Source organism: Argiope bruennichi, chromosome 5 (genome assembly GCF_947563725.1).
Source record: "Argiope bruennichi chromosome 5, qqArgBrue1.1, whole genome shotgun sequence".
In the NCBI taxonomy this organism is placed as follows: Eukaryota; Metazoa; Arthropoda; class Arachnida; order Araneae; family Araneidae; genus Argiope; species Argiope bruennichi.
In genome coordinates this window covers 103053362-103073215 of record NC_079155.1, presented here as the reverse complement: position 1 = coordinate 103073215, position 19854 = coordinate 103053362, and the positions used below count along the sequence as shown (strand labels likewise).

Here is a 19854-nt window from a genome sequence, read left to right as displayed (position 1 = left end):
TACATTCGTAAGTACAGATGATCAAGCTATTGATAGATATCGCTCGAAATCTGATAAGAATCTGTGATTTAGATGGTAAATTTCAGTACCAAATTTTATGTATCTAATTCTTCGCGTTTTGTAATAATCGAGTTATCTTACACTCGGACAGCCACACAGCCTGAGAATGGATTTCATTCAAAATTTGATAGACACCTACAAATTTGGTCATTCCGGCTAACTCAAAATGTTTTTGAGTTATACTCGCAGAGACAAACAGATATAATGCCAAAAATAGGTTTTTCTTACTCGAGAAAGTCTTGCACGTGGAGATTCGTCATTCGAATTTTTTGACGATGAATGCATACTTTGCATACAAGAAAGTAATAAAAAGTTTTTTAAACAGAAAAGAAATCAGAATCATAAGAAGAAAAATTGATTTTGTACTATTTTTTTTAAAATAAAAACATCACTTAATAATTTTCCAGAATAAATTATTTTTAACGACTGTTCCGTTTATCGAAACAACCAAACTAGAGTATAAAGTTACTGCGTTCACTGTTGTCTGCTGTCACTCAATAGACTTAATATAGAGTAAATGCGAAAAAAAAAAGTAGCAATTAACTTAACAACCTTCAATTAGGACAAAGATGGAAACGGAAAAACAGGAAGTTCAATACGTAGAAGCAGTGTCGAGGCGACTTCAGGATATAAAAAATAAATAAATAAGGCGTTTTCATGTTATATTGTAACAACGAATGAGTCGAGACAGATGAGAAGCGCTCATTTTATTTCTAACTTTGTTTTTATAGTACCGTTATGTTTAATGACGCATAAAAATCTATCGTAAAAGGAAGTAAAAATATATTATGTCTCAATAATGGAGTTAAAATATTTGCTTGGAAGTTTAAGCTCATTTATAAAAACATGTTCTACATTTATATATATGCTTGTAGCGTTTACATAACTCTACTACCTTCTCCTTTGATACAACATGTGGCGTCACCTTATTAACAACAAGGTATATTTCCCATGATCCTTCTTGGGGTTCATGATTAGATTGTATTTCTAAATGAATGTCTCGTGTATTTTCGTGTTTATTTTGTCTTGCGAAATGTGGAACTTAGAAAAAAAAAATTAAATATCTGTTCTTGAAACTCGTCTGCTATTTTCATCTACCTCATAATGAAATTATAAAGAGTCTTGTCTCTCTACAAGCTTACTTTCTATGGGTGAATAAAATATAAAATGTTTTATCTATGTTTTTAAGACATCAATCAGAAATTTACTTCATTAAAAATTTAAAGGGGATTCGAATCTTTAGTCTGATGTATTGTAATTTTAAAAAAATATTTCAGGATTGATTTGTATATATTTTTTTTCACATTTAGTTACAGCAATTATCAAAGCGTATTTATGCATTTTACCTCTATTGGTAGTGGACATATGAGGCTTCCCTTTTTAATAACAGTCTCGTGAATTCAACATATTTTTAATATGTTAACGATATATTTCATATTAATAATTTGAATTTTATTTATTTTGAAATTATATATATGTAATGATATTTTAAACTCCTAATTTAATCCAAAATAATTTCCAAGTTTTTATCTTAATTTAGCCCATTGTAACTTCATTCTAAAATATTCTCTTATTTTGTGATCCAATTCCACTTTCGGTTTAATTAATTTTGCTGTAAAAATAATGCGCCATCAGTAGTACTACGTATCAAGAGAAAGTGATATTTTCGGTTGCCTTTGAAAAGGTGTCAAAGGTCACCACGTGTATTGAATTGGCGCCTGACAAAAATCCTGTTATATAATTCTTATGTTATATATTGAATTGGCGCCTGGCCAGAAATCCTATGTTATATAAGACTAGTGATCATTTGTTCGTCCCTTTTTGCCTTCTGCTTTTGTGCCGCGCTGCGTCTTCTTATAAATAATTTTTCTTCCCCGAAATGGATATTAAAACGAAATTAAAACTACAAAGTCTCTTCACTGCTTCGAACCTGCATTCCACTTCAACCAAAATAATGTTACATATTATTTAGCCGACAGGATTTGAAAATCATTATATATTATGATACTAGACTGTGAGAAATTGCCAGCTCAGGTGTCGTCCTCATCATCTGACCGTGGTTCAAAATTACGAGGTCTGTCCCAAAATAGCCCTAGTGTTGCTTCAAACGGGACATTAATATAACCAAACCAAACCAAACCCATGATAATCAAATTGGTAAAACATCGGCTATTATTGAGCCAAGATCACTTTTGCGCATGCTTGTTGGAGCAAAAGACTCGACAGATTATTATTTGTCTGAAGATATTCTTGTTTCATTTCAATTTGCTGTAGCAATAAGAAATAATTTCTTTTGCAGAAAAAAATTTAAGAACTTTATAGCGCGTTTGAATAGTGCAGGATTGTATGGGAAGATATTAAATGATGCGGGGTTTCAACTGCTCATTTTGAATGCTAAACAAACTAACATTAACGAAGAAGCTAAACCATTGTCGTATAAGGATCTTAGTGCAATTTTCATATTGCTTCTATTCGGTCTAATTATTTCTACCTTTTGTTTTATTTGCGAGATTATATATTCACGTTTAAAATTTACACTCTAAAAATTTTTTTATTTCACCGAAAAAAAAAGTGAAGACATATTTGATTTACTTCAGATAAAACTAAACATTATTTCAAGAGTTATTTTGTAATATCCACGAGTAATAAGCTGCATTTAAAGATGAAGCTTTAAGAGTGCGATATTAAAATTTTCTATTTTTACCAAAGTTATAAGATGGAAATATCTGCACACAAATCTTCTGTCAAATTTTGATTATGAGTTTTCTGTTATTAAATATACTTAACAAAATAGGATAAGTCAGTAAGAAAAGAAAGTAAGTTTTGGATGCTATTAAAATTAAATCATTAATTAAAGTCAATGAATTCGAAACCAAAATCAATATTTAGAAGATTTTATTGCTTAATAATAGAGAATGTCTTTTAAAAGTCTTGTAAACAATGAAAAAAAATTTTGAAAATGAGTTCTATCTTATTGGCTTAGAGGAAGTAATACTTCTGTATTAAGATTTTAAAAATAATTTATTTTTACTTTTTAAAGCATTTATATTTCGACTGCTTTTATAAATATTCCCAGAAATGAAAAATTAGTTCACCGATTTCAGTTCAATAAAATTACTCAAATTTAAAGTAATAAATTTTTAAAATTTGAAATGCATTGAATGCTTATTGTGAATTTAATCCAACAGTTTTCATGATCACACAGTCACATTTTCTCTGAAATGAATTTCTTCTATCAGTTCTTATCTTATCCTGTTTCTTTATTTAATCCTTGTCATTTTATTTATCAGTTCAACATTATGTAAGTATTTATCCATCATATTTGCGAAAAGTTAAAGCATTGAATTCTCAAGACGAATTGAAGTAGTTTGCACAATGCAATACATTTCTGCTTGTATGAAGGTTGAAAATTTAATAATGGGCACTTAATAACTAAAGTCGATACAACACTGATGTTAGACAAAAACATTTTATATAATCACCAATGTTGTGTACAGTACGTTTACAGAGATATGGAAGTCTTAGAATACCCGAAATATCAGATTTTGTTGCAACTTTATTCTTTTGAAACTCTCTAGCCTTTCGGTAGCAAATACTAGGAGATAATTTTTCCTTTGGAATCATTTCATAAAGGATTAAATTCAAGTAAAATAATTTTTGAATACAATGGATAAAAAATAAGTCAGTCACCGATTGCCATCGAAGGTTCTAAAGATTCTTTAAACGATAGATAGACCGGTACATTCAAATCACAAACCAACTGATATGGTTTCAGATATTCCATAACTTCTACATCGTCAGAATTTATACAAAATACATTTAACTTACTATTATGCTCTTATTTTTAAAGACGTTTTTGTGCGATTATTTTATGCAGTAAATAAAATGAGGTGATCAAGATGCATATTGCGACTAATAACCAATTTAAAAAGAGAACAATAAATGATACACCAGATATTTGTCATATTTAAAAAATAAGTTTATATTAAATCATCAATTTCGTTACAAATGAAATCGGAATTTTTATATGTACATTTTGAAATTTTCGTACGCGTAATATTTAATATATAAGGAAATGAAACACTTAAAAATGTTCTCGTGTGTAAAATAATTTTTTTTTATTTATTCAAAAAAATCCATTTCTAGCTATATGGTGAAGTTTTGAATTATTTTATATTCGTGACTTTTTTTATGCATTACCTATTTCCACATATTTTATATGCAGTCCCTATTTCCATAAATGCAGCGTAAGCAGTGTATTTTGTAGATACTATGATATAATGGTTAAAAAAAATTACTTCGCATCTGTTGTTAGGTAAGCTATTGGTATTTGATGTTGTATTTGAAAATTATATTAGATGCAAGCTAGATTTTTGGAAAATGCTATATGTTGTCAAATGTCTACATACACCTTTTTTCAAAATAAATATACCATATTATTACATGGATTTTTAAAGTTATTTTTTACATAACCTATGACTATTTTTCTATAATTATTTTTTTTAATTCAAAACAAATTATCATGCATTTAGTGGTTAAAACAGATACTAAAGAAATTAAACAAAAATTGTTCCTTGGACCACAAGCATGTTTTATAGAATTATTTTTCAACCTCTGGCCAAGAAATCTAGATTATTCCAGCCATTATAATACTTAGATTGAATGAGATGTGAACGGTGTACCTTCTGTCAGTACAACTGAGTGAAAGAGATAAACTTGATGTTTACTCTACCATTTCTTTCCCAGAAGATATCAAAACTTGTTAAATCAATTAGTTTTTATCTCGTGATGTTTGGTTTCGCCTCAGTCGTCTTTTAATCTTGTGGACGTCTGGGAGGAACGTCACGTCCGATTGCAGAACTTTTAGTAAAATAAATATTTCACAAATACATATCAGTTGTACACTAATTTATATTATAAACTGTCAAATTAAACTAAAATGCATCAACATGCTGACAGCCCGGAACTATAAAACATGAACCATCTCCAAAATTTCAAAAGATGAAAAAATTCCACATATAACCATCGAAATTAAAATCATCTATATAAAACTGAAAGCATATAAAGTAACATACGAACTCAAAATATAGGATGCAATTTGTATTGAAATTTTGCTTGTAATGCGGTTTTCAATGAAGTGATTATTGCTTTGGAAAAGAAAGATAAATTTTAAATATTTTACTCCAATATAGCACTTTATAGATTTTTATTAAAATTTTATTTTATCCGTCTCTGATTATATTTTATTTTAATAATTTGAGTCTGGATAATTTTTATATCAATAAAATGACAAATAAAAACAGATTATATATATTTTTTAAATTGCCCATCAGATCTGTCTTCTATTGAAACTTCGAAAGTGACTGTTTCATTCATTTCTGCTTTTAGAAGTCATGCATTTTTTTTTTAATAAAAGTAGAATTTAGAAAAATAAAAATTTCAAAGTGTATCTGGCTGCTTTACATTTGATTGAAGCCTGAAGAAACATTTTTTTAAATACTTTTCTTTTTTATGGACATATTATATCATCAAGAAAATAAGAATAAAAGATTTGGACATTAGGGACAATGTTTAATAGTTGCAAAAATATCTACTGGGAATAATATACAGCGAATGATTATTTAAGGGAAAGCTACAAGTGTTTGGGTGCCAAATGAGATGGGAAAAACCTGGTGAAAAGTAATTTATATTGCCTCAGTTGTTATGGCAACGTTTTAACAACAAGCGATTTCAACCTTAAGAGAATTGTAGATTTTTTCCCCTTTTGGTTGTATACGTGGGTGGAATATATTAGTTCAGAACTACCAGTTCGAAGAAAAATGTGAAATAACAATCTTCGATTCAGATTTTATCCATGTATATAGTCTTTTTGAAGTACCAAGTTAATATTTTAAGATATGTTTATCAAAACCAATTAATATATTCATTATTTTTCGATAAAAAGAGTGTTTATTGTAAAAAGTATGTTAACAGTTATTGTTAAAGAGTATTTCATTCAGTATTTATTGTGATTATTTTTACATAAATAAATCTTCTAATTTGAGAACTTCTAAAGAACAATTGTGTATTCTTACTTTTTATTTGAAGTATTCAAAGAGAAAATATTGCAATTGTTAGAAAAATTCGAAATCAAAAATTTGATGATTCTTTATGTTTTGGACCTTGTTGCTGTTGTTTCTTATGGCACTTGTCACGGACAAGCCTGCTGTTCAAAGACAGCCGATTTAAGCCTAAGGGGGAGCGCCTCTTGTTTTTATCGTAGAGCCAACTTGGGCCAAGAGTACGACTTGACTACTTACGCATCGCTCATTCGCTTGCACAACCCCTTTTTACAGGAGGGCACATTCATACATCTCACAGATAGAACAGGAAGAACAACCATGCCCAAACTGGGACTTGAACCCGGAACGCCCAATCGTTTTGGACCTTTCCTAGTTTGAAAAAACAATTTTTTGAATAATTTTTCTTTGTGTGTATGTTAGTTGCACTGTTCTGTTTATCAGTAAACATGATCTCACAATAGTAATATATATGATATGCGATCCAAACAGTAAATTTATAAATTTCAATTAAATTTTGGCCGAAATCCAAATGTCTGTCTGTCTGAAATCGAATGAACACTTTATATAAAAAACACAAAGAGCTGGAAGAATAAAATTTGATACATAATTTTGACAGAAATATAGATATATGATCCATTAATGGCCTAACTATCAGAGTGTTTATTTGTAACTCAAAAACGAAGCTATTTAAATAAATATTTTAATAAAATAATAGTAATAATTTGTAGTCTTGTTGCCAAAACTACCACACCATTGTAATTATCAAACTATCATCTGTATAAAAATTCGGGCTCAGTTGGTAGAAAGGAAAAAAAAAAATTATTATAAGCCAATTTTCTTTATTACATTACAGAACATATTATGCTATACATCAGAACATGCGAGAGGCGACTTTCTCTTATGCAGTTTTTGTGATTTGATCTTGGAGGGTTTGCTATCTCCCTTTCCACTCTTATGTCATGATATGTTATAGGGATGCAGAATCTTGTAAGAACCGAAAAGGAGGTGCTATATTATCTAAATATACGAAAAAGTCAAAGTAAGAAGACTGCTGCTGATTGTATTTATATAATTTTTTAAATTAATTTTCTTTTGAAATAATAAAAGTACTAAATGATTTCAAGTTTGCTTCCATTTTAACCTTTAACTGGGGACGTACGGTCTGTGAGACCGCTAGCTATGGATTTTCTATCACCCCTATTCTGTTTTTAGCTCACTTGAATGGATTGACGCTATAGCTTCCTGTTTTGTGACCTTCAATACACGTGCACTTTTTCAACCGATATCAGCAGATGCTTTTTAAAATAATTCAGCTGTTTCTTAGAGCGCGGTCTCTAAGACCGCATCTCCCTGTTAGTGTCCCAGCGATAAACAAGGCTTAGCAGATGGTGCTAAAACTTGGGACCCGAAATATCATCCAGTTTACTGATCCTATTATGAAGCAGTGCTCCAGACACTTTTAAATGAAGTATAAAGTGATTTTAGTGATAAGGATAATTGTACAGAAGAGTTTTTCGATGAAAGTTCGCATTGAACTGATTTTGATATGTATGTTCAAACATAATCAATTTTTCTAGTGATAATGTATTTAAAAAATTGATAAAATATATTAATATGCCAAGATATATATATATATATATATATACAGAATTTATAGGTTGCTTTTTATACTAGTTCTTAACCTGTATGTTTAAAATGCCCTAGAAAACCGTGCTATGAAAGTCACACAAGCCGTTATAAAAATTTTACCCATTGTAATTTTTTTTATTTTTGATATAATTGTTGAATTTTACATTATATTGTCTTCTATATACCTCCATATACTGTAAGAATAAATATGATTTAAAAAGTAAAAAGTAATATGTTTTTTAAAGATTACTATTTATTGTAACATGTAATTTCAGAAGAAAATGTATGTTCCAACGCATTTACTTTTTTTAATGACAATTTATTTTGAAAAGTTTCTAAAACATATCTATGTACCAAGAAAAATATCTGCAAAATATATTGGCAGTTTTTCATACTAATTCATTCATTAGAAAATTTAATTTGAGTCTAAATGAAATGAGGTCTCGTTGACGGCACCTCCCCCAGTTAAATCCTAAAATTTCACCTCCCCAGTTAAGGTTTAACAAATCAGAATATGTAATTAAATTCTTTACTGATTTTATAGAACGTATTTATATAAAATATGACATTGGTTGAAAAAAATTTGTTTATAAAAAATACATTTTCAAATAAATTAAAATTTTTATGGGAGGAAAATCCATGATTCCATAGCACATAACGAAATAATGTGTAGTGGTGTTAACATTAACATTTGCTTTTGTCAAATAACTATTGAGTCACTGAATTTAACCCGCTGTATTATTATTTTATTAGATATTCAACTTTATTTACTTATTCTACAGTTACTGGTGCTAAACAAATAATTTTAATCAAGTGCCGGTGTTCGAATGTGACCTCTGCGACTAAATTCTGTGCGATCACAATGCGGTATTTCCAGAATACTGAGTAGATATAAGCGCTTCTTTTTCAAACTTCGCTGCCAGTTACGTAATTCGAAGAATACCACCTGTCACGACACAAACAGTGACAGACACCACCTGCCTTGTCCTTTTATTTCGTTTGTAAACAAATATGACAGAATATCTTGCATACCCCTCGAGTAAAGTGAATAAATAATAAATGCATTAATGCTTTCCATTCTCCTATTTGCAGAAAATATTTTAAATTTAAATAAAGATTTTTCCGTTTCATTCAAGTTTTATTATTATTGAAAAATGTAAAAATCTGCTAACTTTCAAATCGACATATTAGAATATTTATCCTGCCTTTTTCATTTCACATTAAATTTCCTCCCAAATCAGTGAAGGCTTAATTCATAAGAATGGAATCTTTCAGAATTAAAATAATTCTAAATTCGAGGAAATCTCGTGGAAATTGGAATTCGATATTAATTTTCTTTTAGGGCATCACTATAATAAAACTGTAAAAATAACTTTCAAAATAAAGTGAGATACAGAAAAAAGAAACAATTTACTACAATAATCTTTAGAGCTATAGAGTGAATGGGAAAAATATCATTGAGAATGTTTCGTATCTGAAATATTTCATTTTTTGGTTATATGAATGTTCCATTCTTGAAAGAACAAAAATATATTTAAAGGTGGGCTTTATATTTCCGTCTTCATATTTTTGTACCTTGACGATTTTGACACCCGAATTTACGCTGATACAAGTATTCTAAGCCAATTGTAAATTTATTGTAATTCATTGTAAATTTTAATATTTAATCTATGTTTAAAAATTTTCTTTTCTTATTCATAATGGATTTATTCTCTTATCATACTATTTTAGCACTTCAAGCATGCATTATTCAATAAAAAAATTGTTTTTGATATACAATAGTGCTTTGATTTATCTATAAATATATAAAAATTTATAATTAATATACGTTCAAATAATAAATTTCAAGCATTCAGTTAACGACTTTAATTTAGCTTCTAAGTTGCGCTATAATTTTCCAAAAGAGCCAAAATTCTGTGTCGACAATTTTTTTTCTGAAACTATGGAAGTTTAAAACACTTTTTCACGGTCTCTTTTTCCTACTTTCATGACTAATAAAAAAAATTCGGTTCTGCACTTGTCATGAATATGACAAAGATATTTCGGTTCTGCACTTGTCATGAATATTTAAAAAGATATTTTGGTTCTGCACTTGTCATGAATATTTAAAAAGATATTTCGGTTCTGCACTTGTCATGAATATTTAAAAAGATATTTCGGTTCTGCACTTGTCATGAATATTTAAAAAGATATTTCGGTTCTGCACTTGTCATGAATATTAAAAAAAGATATTTCGGTTCTGCACTTGTCATGAATATTAAAAAAAGATATTTCGGTTCTGCACTTGTCATGAATATTACAAAGATATTTCGGTTCTGCACTTGTCATGAATATTACAAAGATATTTTTGTTCTGCACTTGTCATGACTACATGACTATAACAAAGAAATCTTCATAATATATAAAAATTGATCTACTTTCTAAATATCATGAAGAATAGAAATTGCTTAAGAACTCCATGCCTGTTTCTTTAAAGAATGCTTTACATATATTTGGTTTCCAATTTTTAGTCTGCATAATTCGTTGTATGGATTTGCAATTTGGAGAATTTTTTTTTCATTCAATACATCATTTTAAAGTTTTTTTTATTTATTTTTCAATTTTGATCGTTAAAAGTACCTATAGAAAGGTAAAAAGATGTAAATTAACTTCTCGTGGAAATTCAACTTGAAGCAATTATATATATATATATATTTACTTTTCGAAACAATAAACAAGTCCTTGTATTAGATGAATAATTTTACATCGAATTACTTTTCCCGAGTGCAAAAGATTAAAATCCTATATATATATATACGAGAACACAATTTTAGAACCTTAAAAGCATCTTAAAGCGAATTAAAAATCTATTTCAAATTCCATTTTTGCAAATACGGAAGAAGTTAATGAAAGAATGTAAAATATTGCAGCAAATGATAAATCCTGTTGATGCATTCAATATTCTGATGTTGTGTAGAAACTGTTCTTTTTTTTATAAATTTGTTTTCAAGTTTCAAAATAAATCCGTCGAGAATCCAACAATGCATGCCATTCGATAGCATTCTGGGGGAGGAAGCTAAATGTTCCCAAAGATCTATTTTTAGAACATTATTTCTCGGAAAAATTTTTGCAAAGAATGTTCGCAGAACAACAACAACAACAAAAAATAATTGCTTCTGAAAAAAGACACGGCATGCGAGGCAATTCATTTTTCTCCGGAAAGATGTCATGCTTTTCTTTTCGTCACATTTCGCAAAGCAAGCTAAAAAGGCTCTTCCTATTCTCCGATTTTTCATTCAGCAACTCATAGTCTGCTTAGAATTTAAAATACGAGTTCTTTTTCACTTCATAGTAAACTAGACATTTTTGTCATATCAAGGGTAATTAGGCCTTCATATCAATCATTGGACTGTATTGTTAAATGGGAAGTAGTTGTTTCAAAAATGGGTCGAAAAATAGGCTGATTTCCGCCTTTTCCTTCGACTGTATGATAGACAGTCGAGGAAAATATAAGCAGTGACATTTTACTCTACATTTTCTTGAAAATGATCCTAATATAGTAAGGTGCTGTTTTAGCGCCTTTCAAGGCATTGATGTGAAAAGACCTATAACGAAATTTTAATAAACAATATTGATTTCTACAAATTTAATGGTACTAATTTAAAAGTAAAAATAAATCTTTTATAAAGTAACTTTTTTTTTCTGAGATATTATTTTTAAGATCTGAAACGTGGAGATTCAACAAAATCTTGGGTTCGAATTATTGACGATTACAAATAAATTTTATTTGGATATTTCTAATTTAATAATAATAACAATTAATTATCATTATTATATAATTCTATTTTATAATTTGTTATATATATATATTTCTATATGAGAAAGAGGCACGAAGTACCTTCAAAAATATAAAAAATCGTACATTAATTTTTTCTGGAAAAATTAGATTACATATTTTTAGTTTTCGAAGAATTATAAGCATCTAATTAGTTTTTTTTGGATTTTCAGAAAAACGTTAAATATTAAAAAAAATATATAAATAAAATATTTTAAAATTAGTCATTATTAATTAAAAGACACATTTACAAATATAATGAATTTAGTTTTTAATTGAAATAAATTAATAGAACTTATTTTTTTAAAGACTTTTATTTTCAGTAGTGGGCAGTTAACACCGATGATTACGTTAAAAAACGAATTTTGATTAAAGCATCGATTTTTTAAAAAATTAATATTCTTAATTTCTGAACAGTTTTATTTAAAAAATCGTTTGAATTTCATTTATACTTTCCTTCTATGGGAAATTATATTTTAGTTTTTTATATTTACGCATGTTTTATTGATATATTTACATCTTTAAATGGTATTTTCTCAGATTCTAAATTTGATAAAATCTAATTACGAAAAATTTCATAAAATGCAATGCATATTTTTTTTAATTCATATTTGATATAATAATTTCTCATTATGTTTAGTAATTTCTGAACTACTGAGAAAATAGTCTGTTAATTTTAAAAGTTTTTGCATCAGTTTAAGTGCTTCATTATATGAAGTAAATGGAATATTTCGTATTATTTATTAGACGAACCTCATTATTTAGAGATTGGATAGAAATTCAACTTATATCTTAGTTCAGGAGCCAATTAATACATTTCTTAAATTATCTGCAAGATTTTAAATAATCGCTGGATAACTTTCTGAACTACAAGGTAGTAAATTTATGCATCGTTTTAACCAACGATAAATAGTTCAAATATTAAAACATTTAGCTCGTATGTTTATATAAACATCTTTTAAATATATTTTATGTAAACATTTAAAAATTTAATATGAATAAATTATTACAAATATATAAAAGTATTATACAACATTTTTCAAAACATCCACCTAGAACGTAATGACATATCTTAATAGATCAAATAATGGAATCATGGACTAAGATTATTGAAAAAATGTGCAATAGACATTTTATAAAATGTGATTTTTTTTGTATGATGGTATATTGAAATGATATAATTTGAATCACACATAAAAAAAATCACACACTCATTTATGGGTAAATTTGACACTTATAAATGTCATGCATTTATTTGAATTGATTTGTTGCAAATCTTTTGTGATACTAATATTATTAAAATCTGAATATCATGTAAGAGAATATGTCCTGGATTTGAGAAGAAGAAAATCTACTGCTTTTACGTAAGCTACAAACTTAAATGTGCTCTAAATATATATAAATAATCAACTAAATGCGCACTCAAATGTTTAATACATTTTAAAAATAATTTAACCATTTCCACTCGGATGTTGCCTCTCACTCACGCATCATTTTGACGTTTTATTTATTTATTTTTCAATTTTGATTATTAAAAACGCTTAAAGAATGGTGAAAAGATATCAATAAATTTTTCATCGAAATTCAACTTAAAAAACATTTATATATATTTATTTTTCAAAACAATAAACAAGCCCTTGTATTAGTTGAATAATTATGCATAGAATTACTCTTCCGAGTGCAATGAAATAAAGTAAATAATACGTTTTTCAGGTAAGAGTTACAGCATCAATAAGAAGGTTAATTTACTTACTGCTTCATCCGAAATATATATACAAAATCCTGAAATAAATCCAACGTTTAGTTGCACCGAGTTCGGTTCGTTTGCACGCGACACATCGGCATATTGCTTTCGCAAATGCAACCACCTCTCACACTTTTCTTATCAACTTTCCTGATAGGTGAACTTCGCTCGAGCACTTTTCTATCGTCCTCGAATTCGGCTGGTTTCCGTTCACGACACACAGGAGGCACGAGAACGCTTGTTTTCTGGAAATTCCATTTCTCGGAACAGCTGATTTCATTCTGATGAGTAGAAGACTTCCTTTAAGTAGGCAATGGGAATCTTACGAATTTTTCATTGCGCCCGTAAATAAATAAGTAAAAAGGAATTGATTTCTACCACTTTGCTCGTTTGTATTTAAAAATAAAAATTCCTTCCGGCAAAATGAAAAGCAAAAGTAGATTCCTTTTCATCTAGGTTAATATTTTATGAATCTTACTTCAGGCAAAATTAGGGCTTGAAAATCATTTTTTGAGTCCCTAATTTGTAAAATATTATAGTTAGCGAAAAACTTTAAAAAACAAGAGTTGTTTGTCTTAATGAGGCGCTAATTCGGCTAATTTTATTTATTTATTTTTCTGTCTTCAATATTAAGGAAGTTATAGCGAGATGAATATTTCCATCCCCACCATTTCCACCCCCTTTCAGCTAGAGGGCCCATTTACAAAATCATCTGAGATTTCAACATTTCTCACAACATATTCCAAAACTGTTAAAATTCTAACAAAATTACTCTGATCATTCTATTCAAAAAATAACACGAGAAAAGCATTATACGCATAATATATATATATATAACATTCAAATGAAGGGAGGGGGGAGGGGTTCTAGGGACCATGATCAGTGAAGAACTGAAGACATTTTCCTAAGAACCATTGCAAAAGATAGTCTTATAGGAATCTACCTTATTTGTAAAGAACTATAATCAGTGGTTTAAATAATCATGCATGTAATAATAAGCTGTGTATTATTTGCAATGTTAAATAATACTTAATAGAAAATTATATAAAATATTTAGTTTTTTTTAGTTTAGTTACATTAAAGTCCCTTTTCAAAGCAACACTAGGACTATTTTGGAGCGGACCTCTAATTTTGAATAGTAGTCAGATGACGAGGATAACATCCGAGTTGGCACCCCCTCTCCAAACTTCCGCACCACAACAGCGGTAAAATATTTGGGAAGAAATGAATGTAAAGAAGTTTTTATCGATGTTTGGTGTTATAGAATTCGTTAATTGAAACGGAATTCAACTGGCTTTATAAAACTCAATCTGTGATCCATACAAAAATAAGTTTTGCGATGTATTAAGAGTGATTTCCGTACTTGCAGATTTCTACATAGGAATGCTTCTAATTTTTACCATTGGCTATACTTATTTTATGTTTTACGGCTTTAGAAAAAAGGGGACATTTAAATGCTTATTTAAAATTTTTATTTTCTAGTACATACATTATACAAAGAGAAATCATTACAGCCGTCAGAAATTGCACTTCGAGATTTTGACAAATTGCTACAATTCAAAACTTTTAGTGATCAAATAAATATGCTTCTAGAAATCTGACTACCTTTCTATCTATCTAAAACTGTATAAAAATGATTTGAGATTAGATGAATGAAATTAAAAATATTTTCTTTAACCTAATTTATTGAATTCTATGAAAATTCGAACGAAATCCATTCGCAGGTAAGTTGGATGCCAGCCTGTTCAAATGTAAACGAATGTGATTACTACAAATGCAAAGAGCTGGGCAAAAAATAATGCATAAAAATTTTCAGCCTCTAAAGTGGAAATCTGTATCAAATTTTCAATCAAATATTTCAAATCTTGACCAACCGTCGATCTATATATTAGCATATATATAAACATGGTAATTCAAAAATGAAATGACTTTTATTTATCTATAACACTAAAAAAATTATTGAACTAGATGGAGGAAATTTGGCATGTCTTCATTACATCAAATTTATAAAATTCTATCAAATTTGAGCGAAATCCATTCATAGGAAGCTTGTATATTCAAGTACAAATGAATGCGAATACCTTTTTGAGAATGGAAAAATAAGATGCGAAATATTTTATTATAATATTGTAACCCCAAAAGAAGCATAAAATCCGCTCTTTGCCTCGTCGTTTATAATATTTTTAGATATTTTTTTTTCACCGTCATTTTACTGCTTGATACTTTCATCCACTTTATCTTTAAAAAAAGACATTAAAGAATCGTTTATATGTTTCTCGAGGGACTGATGTAAAATCGCGCATAAACTTAAAATGAATAATCGAAATTTCGATAAATAATTTTAATAATGGAAACCTATTTTATAATAATAATGTTAAAGCATTTAAAGATGATACATATATATTAACTATTGAAAACCATAACTGAATTTAAAAATTAAGATTTATCGAAAGAGGGAGAATTTATATTCCTTCATTGCTTATCTTGAATATAAAATATTAATTTCTTCCTTTTCATGATTTATGTGCATGCAAATAGGGCTTACACAAAAAAATCTTGAAGTGTCGTCTGATGTATAGATTGTTTAACCCTTTAAAGGGCCATTTTTTTTTCTAGTGGTATTATGTTAAAACATTTTTAGGCTTGAAATTAGAATAAGAAAAGGGATTCATTTAGCTTATTAGATAAATTTAATTTGATTAATTAATTAATTAGGTTAATTAATAATTAAGTAACAAATCAAGACACATCATTTTGTGTAAGATAAAGAACTGAAGCATCTAAGTTTCTGTCTTTCTAAAAAAAATTGTCAGAGCATATGCTAACCTACATAATTTCATACAAAGATTGATAAATTTGGTGAGAAGCATACTTCCCACGGCCCTAGAAAGGGTTAAAGAGTGTCTGGGATGGAATGTTGAATCGGATAAAGCTTATTGAATGTCTTTCATTTGTGTTATGACAAATAAGGTAAATTCGAAGTTTTTCAGTAGTACCATTGCATCTTTAAAAGAAAATCGAATAAATTCTTCAAATTTGTTTTAAATTATTCTCAAAAGCTATACCAGATAAAAAAATATCTTCTTTAATTCACCAAACAACTTCTGATTCTTCGTCAAACTCGCCGAAATGAACATCAGATAATTTTATTTCTATCAATTCGTCAAAAATGAATAATTTCGAAGCCATGCGATGTTGGTATTGCAACTCACATACTCTTCGGAAATGACAGAATTTTCTTCAACACAGGAAATGACATAGTTGACATTTGTGATCTTTATGTCGTATAAATATAAACAGAGTATTTTATTACTATAATAGTTATGGATGAATTGAGATAGTGATAAAAGAGCATATAAATAAATATAAAGGATATATTTAATGAGAAATATATAAAATGGTGCATTATATATTAAGAGTTTATTTTGTATCTTAAGAAACTTGCGAGAGGGATCTCCCCCAAACTTTCTCGCATATTCACCAATAGTATTCTACGAATCAACAATAGAGCGCTATCTCACGATTTGATTTTGGTGATTAATTGCTGGAATGCTGTTAATACAAAACTACCAGAAAACCGAATGCGTACTTTGGATGCATTTTTTTTTTCTTGAACGATTGAAACAAAAAGTTGTCACATAATTGTCACGTGTCTTGAACGATTGAAACAATCTTTTTGTTCTTGAATTATCGTGTTTACCTACTTGTGAAAACAGAGACAGACAGATGGTCAATCTCTTGAAGGATTTGGATTCCAATCTGATGGGAGGAGTTAGTACATAGTACACTTTGAATATTAAATCTCTGTACCAAATTTTATCTATAAAGCTCTTGTAATTATTGCATTAACTTGTACTCCAACAACCGGGTAACAGAATCTCTATAAATGTATTTCGTTCAAATTTGATAGAAATCTACACATAATGCGTTTACATATACGAAATTCATTCATCTAGCTCAAAGAGTTTTTGAATTACATTCACAGACAGATAGATGTAATTCCAAAATATATTTTTCCAATACAGGGAGATCTAAAACTTGCGAATCGTCAAAATCTCGAGTTCGAATTTTTTTAATGATTACTCTATTTTCTTTTAGAATGTAAAAATTGTGATATTTACATCATTCGAAACAGGTTAGCTGTTTATCCACTTTTCGCAAAACGGGAAACTGTCAAAATAAAACAAGCTATAAAAGAGGATTAACATTATTATTATAACAGCTTTTGCCGTAAACGTGGAATAACGACGCATCTTCACCTTGAGCTTAAAAAGGGTCAGTAATACTCATTACCAGCCATTGCGAAATGTATTAGTTTTGCAATGGCTTGGCCTTTTTGATGTAAATACATTTTCAAGGTCTGCATTCGAACTTTTATTTAATAAACGCAAAGCAGTATCTGCCGTGATTTAAAAAATAAAAATCATAAAAATCGAATACATTTTTCATTTTTTAATAAAGTCTCTTATTTCCGTGATTCTCAAATCCGGTGGTTTTTCCATTCCGTTTAGGTTTGTTTTTGAGTTCAGATTGACAGGTGTTAGTTAATCGTTTCTTCTTATTTCAGGTTAAGTAAGATAAATTATACAATTTAGATTGCTTAATGTGAAAAAAAAAAGAATTGTTATATAATTTTCTTGGAGGCAGCTATATTTTCATCGAAAAATTATTCTGTTGAGTACTTGAGACTTTTTTTTTTCAAAGATACAGTTGTAAAGAATATTTAGTTACCAGTAAATTTGGTTTTAAAATGAAATATAATTTGTATTTGCATTATGTAGCAAAGTTTGTAGTGAAATAATTCTTAAAAATATTGTTCATAGTACATGATTAAAAGGATTTTTTTTTCTTAAGATACATTTAATAAATGTCTATAAAATTACTGATACACTAGCGCTTTTGGTGACATATTTGTTTGGTTTCCCAAGCTATTGATTTATTAATGTGCAATGCATCATTTAAAATTTTTCCTTGTTATTGGATAAGTCTGAAAATTTTTAATTTGTGGGAGTCAGTCTCCGGAAAATTTAAAGAAATCTATGTAATATGAAATAAAATCGCAAATTAGAACTCATACTCCGGATTTAAATCCTCATTTTATCTTAATTTCAACATGGCCCGAACTACTCGATTGAATAATTCGAGGACGTAATGATGCTAATTTAAATTTCTTAATAAAAAATCAGCTTACATTTTAAAAATATTAAAAGTAAAAAAATTGTAAGTAAATGAAATCGATATCATTAAACGAGCGTTAAAACCATCTTCTAAAGACATAACTGAAAAACACCCAAAACTGGTTTAATTTTTAATTAACTTTTGGAATTTCAAAAATTGATAATGACTTTTATCTGATTTGTAAGATTACGCGTGCCAAAACTCATAAAGATTGATCGAAACTGTAGATTTGTATTACAAATATACATTTAGTTTTATAGCGTATTCATATTATATATATTGTTCTATTATTTGGCAAGTAATTACTAAAACAATCCTTCTGTCGGAAAGACAGAACATAAATTTTCTAACACCTTTTAAATCCATTCAATTCTATTTTATATATACTACAACATGACGGAGTCAAATGTACTTTAAGTTATTTATCGTCCATTTTTCAGGGACAATACTCACGAAAAGTAAGAATTCTTAAATAAGTAGAATAATATTCACCACGCGTGTTCTTTTGAAATCAGAGTTCTTTGAACGCCGTCTGAAAAGAAATGTGCTGGCCAAAAGCCTCATATTTATTCAGTGCTCGCACGTTGGAGTAAATTAATTTTAGAGATTGCTTCACTTGGCAACAGCAAGTACACAAACGATATTTATAAACGAAAATAATTAACGCACATATGTTTGCATCTATCGTTTGTTAGATTTCGGAGTTTTAAATAAAATGTTTTTTTTTCTTTCCAAAAGAGGTATTTTTGGGAATGGTTAAATGGTTTGTTAGTAACAAAATGCCAAATAAATATATAATTGGAATGGTTTGAAATTAATTTTCACAGAAAGTTTACATGACTGAGCAACATTTAATTTTTATGAAAATTTTCAAATTTTCTTAAATATGAATAGATTTTGATGTAATTTGCATATTTTTAATTCTATTTTGTAAAAAGAGTTTACTAATTCTGAGATTATAGATTACAACAAAAAAATCTCTCATTTTATTAAAGTATCCGACTAGGTTCGGAGACGATTGTTAAAAAAAATCAATATTTATATTAGTTTTTTTTTTATTAATGTAAGAATAAAATGATGAATAAAGGTGAAACTATTTAAATATATATGTAGCTTTTGACGAAAAAGCATATTTTGAGGTAAATTTTATCATTTATTTGCAAAAACAAGGAAAGTTTCAGATATTTTTTAAAAACATTTTTTTTTGTAATATTACATGTACAGCAAATCTTGAAATTGTAACTAACAATTATCTAAGAATTATATTCAAAAATAATATTTTTGTGTGTAATGTATGAAATTATCAATGAATTTTGGAATTTTTTCAATAATATTTACATTAAACAATTATAAATCCCCTTTTAGAG

At 28.2% G+C, this 19854-nt stretch overlaps 1 protein-coding gene across 2 annotated transcripts in view; it reads right to left on the bottom strand.

The window, feature by feature from the left end:
- The window catches only part of LOC129968693 (uncharacterized), a 62881-nt gene that overhangs the window by 30576 nt on the left and 12451 nt on the right, over positions 1–19854 (bottom strand). Inside the window, exon 1 of one of the 2 annotated variants that reach the window (XM_056082852.1) lies at positions 13319–13500. The exons of the other annotated variant lie outside the window; for it this stretch is intronic. The gene's annotated coding sequence lies outside the window, so the exon portion shown is untranslated. Of the gene's footprint in view, positions 1–13318; positions 13501–19854 lie in introns of those variants that run through there. 2 annotated transcript variants of the gene reach the window in all.